The sequence below is a fragment of the Ursus arctos genome, unplaced genomic scaffold, assembly GCF_023065955.2.
Source record: "Ursus arctos isolate Adak ecotype North America unplaced genomic scaffold, UrsArc2.0 scaffold_2, whole genome shotgun sequence".
Taxonomy (NCBI): Eukaryota; Metazoa; Chordata; class Mammalia; order Carnivora; family Ursidae; genus Ursus; species Ursus arctos.
The window spans coordinates 74,089,854-74,095,315 of NW_026622874.1; positions in this window are offsets into that span (position 1 = coordinate 74,089,854).

Sequence of the window (5,462 nt, forward strand, 5' to 3'; positions counted from 1 at the left end):
TGAACTTGGGGCGCGGGGGACACAATTCAGCCTGGAATGGAAGGTAACCGAGGCTCACTCCGAAAGCCCAGCCTGGTGAGGCAGCAGGGGTGTTTCTGCTCTCCCCCCATCCGCACTGCTTCAGGGCTGCCGCGAGCCGGGACAGGAATTGCCAGGTGCTCTTGGCTCTGGGCACACACTGGCAAAGTGGGGTCTGCCAGAGTGGGGGTCGTCCTCCAGCAGAGGCACAGGTGGTATGTTTAGGACTGAAAGTTCATGGGTGGGGGGCGGGAGGCATGAAGGTGGGAGAGGGATCTGAGGGATGTGGACCCCGCGGCCCACCGTCCATTGAATGCACGGAAGGCATAACTTTACCCGCATTGGCCGCCCACTCGCTGGGCTTGGAATGACCCTAAATGAGTCACTGGCAGCTGAGTGCCTTCCTTTTTCTACATACCAGACGCATTTGCTGGCACTGGAGCTGCCAAGGACAGAAGTGGATCATACCCACCCCACCCCTTTCCATGTGTCCCCGGTGTGGCGGTCACTCAAGGACGGTCAGCAGGTGGTGGTGTGCAGAGCCCTTGCACCTGTCAGCCTTGCTGACAGAGGGGCCGAGGAACCCTGTGAGAAACACACCCCCAGCTCTAAAGGCTCCCCTTGTGGGTACTCAGGGCATCCGAACCCCGCTGGTGGAAACAAGAATCTGTATGCAGGAGGGGCATCAGAAAGGAGCATAAGTGGGGGGCACCGAGGATTCTAGTGTGGTGAATGTGACTCAGCACCTGGGGTCAGGGAGGGACGGTGGCTCCAGGCACCGCACACCATGGTGCCAAAATCCGTCCCCTCCCCGGCCACCTTGGCACCGAAGTGCTACGAGCAGTGTGTGCGGGACCCTGGCAGCCTTGCTGTGGGCCCCGCTCAGGAGCACAGCTTGCAGAGGGGGCATGAGTCTCCGCGGTGAATTCGCGTCCCTGGGGTGCCAACTCCTGGACTCTAAGATGGGAAAGGTGACCATCCTTCCTCACGTAAAGGGCTTCGCACAATGCCTGGCACGTGGCAAGCCCTTGATAAATGAGTATCTGAAGTTCCTGGATACTTGTAGCCACACTGGGGGTCTTGGCAATCACTGGGGAGGAGAACCACGGACGGGCTGGACTACAGGCGGGTCTGGGCCTAGTGAGATTTGAGGCACTCACTGAACCATGGCCGTACTCAGAGTCCATCCGGAGAAACCAAGCGTCTTCAGGCTCAGGGTTCAATGCAACTTTCCTCCCAGTCAGCTGTGAATGCCAAGTGACTGCCACGTTAGCCCCTGCCTCCCAGAGCCCTGAACGAGCTGACTGGCCCACCCCAGGGCTGGCTGCACATTGCCAAGCTACCCCAAAGACTCAGTCTTCACTTCTCAGCCCACCTTGGTCTTCATGCCTCCAGGACGCCGCATTTATAATTCATAATTTGAGTTCAATTCACTTTTGAATTCAACTCAGTTGAATTCACTTCAATTCACTTCACTATAATTCACTTTAATTCAACTCAGCCAGTAGCGCAGACCTTGAGAAAGGCCTCCCCCGACCTTGACTGGTCCAGGCATGGCTACTTCTGCTGAGGGGCTGTTTGCCCCCAGCACCGCGGGCAGCCCCTCACCCAGCTGTGCCCAGGGGACTTCTCTCAGGATCTCCAGAGTCGCCAAACGCCCTTCTGCAGTGAAGAGGCCCAGCTTGTGGGACTCATTTTTCAGATGGGAAGCTGAGGCCTGGAGAAAGGAGGGACCGCTGCCGCTGGGGGAGACAGAGCCAGACCCTCCCCAGCTCAGTTTCCCTGCTGCGCCCTCACGCCGCCACTCCCTGGAATCCATCTCCTTGTCCGGATCAGACTGTTGTCAAATGTCAAACAGTAACCGGACCCTGTTGGACTCCTGCTTCACACTCTCCAAAGGCTTCCCCTTGTCCACGCCATCGAATCTCAGCTCTTGACCCTGCACGATGGGCCCTGGAAACACCCCCCCCTTGGGCTCTCGGGGCTCCGGGTGCCTCCCCACCCTCCCTGACTGCAGCCGCCCTGCACCCTTGCTGCTCTGGGAGTGCACCCCGCTCGCTCCTGCCTTGGGGAGTTTGCCCCGACTGTCTGCCTTGCCTGGCGTGGCCTCCACGTGCTCTTGCACAGTTGTCACACGGCCCTTTCGTATAGTGTAGGCTGCGGCTCAAACGTCCCTTCTGCAGCAGCCACAGTCAGGGTCCCACCAGGACCTCTCAGCACTCACGGTCCCCACGCTGGCAAGTGCCTTCCATTCTCTGCCTGGGGGCTCCATCTGTCCGCCAGAAGCTGGTAGGCCCAGTGCGGGGGTGGTAGCAGCCCACCAATGACTTTCAGGAGTTGGTGTCTCAGTGCCCAATGCCCTCACCCCCCAAATGGGTGGGTACCTCTGAGGTTCCTGAAGGTCCCCCTGAGCCCCAGTAGCCCACAGGGGTGATCTGCTCCAGAGTCACCCCAAAACTGGCCCCTTCTGTCCCCTGGCCTCACTTCCCTGTCCCCCAGCAGCACTTCCTGCGATCCCCCCACATTCTCACTCTGGAGTTGGCCTCAGAATGATTCACACCAGAACATGTCCCTGGAGGCCTTCCCTGCCCCCCCATACCTGTGGGAGTTTGAACTGTCACCCCAGAAAACGTGTGTCCACATCCTAACCCCTGGAACCTGAGAATGGGACCTTATTTGGAAAATAACATTTTGTGGATGTAATTCAGGGTCTAAAGATGAGACCACCCTGGATGACATGGGTGGGCCCTAAATCCAGTGACTGGGGACCTTATAAGAAGAGAGGACGCAGAGAGAGGGAGAAGAGCAGGTGAAGACTCAGAGAGACAGGGAAGAGAAGGCCACATGGAGACCAGGCGGAGGTCGGCGCATCTACCAGCCAAGGATGCCACGGATCCGTGGCAGTCCCCAGAAGTGGGGAGAGCGGAGTGGGATGGACTCCCCCCTACCCAGAGCTGCCACAGAGAACAGCCCTGCTGACACCTTGACTTCAGACTCCGGCCTCTAGATGCTCAGAGAATAAACTCGTGTCGTTTTAAGGCCCCCGGTTTGTGGCAATTTGTTACGGCCGCCCAAGGGAACAATACAGCTGGGTCTGCACAGCTGCACCCCACCTATCGCGCCCCCTGGGACACGGCACTCAATTCAGCACCTTCATCGGCAAGTACCCAGCTGACGTGACTGCTTCCGCTCTGGTCCCCCGCTAGAATGGACATAGGTCCTGACTGCTCTCTTCCCCACCCTGTACCTCCAGTCCCAGGATGGCCCCTGACTCGTGGCAGGCCCTCCAGGTACAACTAACGAATGAATGAAGGCATGACCCATGAACCCCGGTCCAGGGCTCCTTCTCCACCCCTCCTCACCTTCCTGATCGGGAAACAAACAAGCCATCTCTCCCGCACTGAACTCAGCACAGACCCCGGAGCTCTCAGCCCCGGGGGCTCGTTTGTTAGAAGCCTCCAGAGTCTTTGTCACAAGACCTGTGCCCCACCCTGCCCCGGAGACTCCAAATGAACTGGTCCTCAGGCTGCAGCACTTTCTTGAAAGTTCCTCCACATGATGCCAACGCGTGGCCAGGGTTGAGAAGCCCTGGTTTGGGGGGAGGGGGAGAGGACAAGACAGGGTCAGAATTCTAGAGTGACCAACCATCCCCGTTTGCCCAGCCTGGGGGAATTTCCGGGATGCAGGCCTTGCAATTGCTAAACCCAGGACCTCCCGAGCAACCCAGGATGAGTCGGACCCCTCAGCGCTCCCCAACCGGCCACACTCCCGCCTTGGCCACTCTTAGAGGAAGGGATCCCCGCTGCCCATAGGAGAGGCCCTGGGGGGCCTGTTCCAGATACTTGGTCATAACAGAGGGGAGGGCCGCAGTGGGACAGCGTGGGGGTGAGTTGGGTGTCCGGGGGAGGGGGGGGTCCAGGCAGTCCGTGCTGAGGAGGGATGGGCAGACGCCGCCCCCCAGGGCAGGCATGGTTCTAACAGAAGGATTTTCCCGTGTGGTTTGTGGGCACTGCAGACTCATGGTGAGAGTGTGTCGGGGTCAGGCTGGGGCTGTTTTCACCTTGGTAGCCTCCCCGGGCCTGGCGAAGAGTAGGCGCTCAGTTTACAGACGTTGAGCGACTGGGGGTATACAACACACTGACAGCCGTGTCAGCTGGGGGCATCCAGGCCCTTCCCCACTTCCTCCTGCTCACACACGAGCTCGTGTTCTAGACGGACACAAAGTAGATGCTTGACGCATGTACGTTGACTGACAGAAGGAAAATATTGACCGCTTTTCCAGAGGGGTTCCTTCTTCACTCCAGCCTCACGCCCATCACCCTGCGAGGGTTTGGGGGGCTTCTCCTCACACCACTTGATTTGTGCGTTCACTCAGCCACACAAATAAAATTATTCTCTGTTCCTCCGTTAGATGTGGCAGAAACTACCAGCTAACCCCAAGATCTTCTTACACTGAAAGAGAATTTTTAGCTGGTTCATGCTAAAGATGAAAGACTGCCTCTCTTGGCCTCCCCCCACCCCCGCAGTTAGTGTGGTCATGTGACCATGCTAGCAGGAGTCAATCATGCCACTTCTGGGTTCTGCCTTTCCCTCTGGTGGAATACAGACATGATGACAGGAGCTGGAGCAGCCACTTTGGATCCTGAGGTGGAAGCCATGAGCAAAGATGAGAAAGCCAAACAAGAGAGGGAGCCTGGTTTCTGTCCCACGGAGCCAAGTTGCTTATTCCGAATGGCTGTTGTGTATACTGTTACGTGAGAGAGAAATACAATTCCACCAGTCTGTCACGGCAGCCGTAACTCCGTCTTCTCTCACATACCACGTCATGCAGAAACGGCTAGATGGATATTCACCCGCTGTGGTGGTTATGGTTAGGGTGGTTGGACTCAAAATGCTCTGTGACCCACGTTATAGATACAGGCAGTCATCCAGGTTCCAGGGGAGCAGAAACTGGGCACAATCAGAGATTTTGGGGACTGCCATGTGGAGAGAGGGACCTTCAGGATTAAGACGCTAAGCACAGACAACCGCGGTTTCTGTATGAGTCCTGGTCTAAGTGCCACAAGGGTGGACTCTGGAAACACAAGGGCTACTTTGTAGCTCTGCCTCTTCTCCCAGGGCCCAGAGAGGTGAGGCAAGTTGGCCAAGGTTCCGCAGGCAAGTGAACTTGAGTCCAGGTGTGTGGGACCTGAAGCCTGCACTTGCCTCAAAGTCCAGGTTATCAGGAGAAGGGGCCCACGGGCCTATCTCCAGACCCCAGCATTGGTCCTCATTTCTGTCCCCCTTGTCCTCTGGGGGAGCCCCCAGGTTATAGCGGTGGGGGCAGGAAAGGTCTATGGCAGTGTTGGAGCCTGGAGGCCCAGCTCTTCTGCCTCAGAAGGGCAGCTGGGGCCCTCGGCAGGCTGAGGGGACAGTCACTCGGGCGCAGCATAAGGTCAGCATCA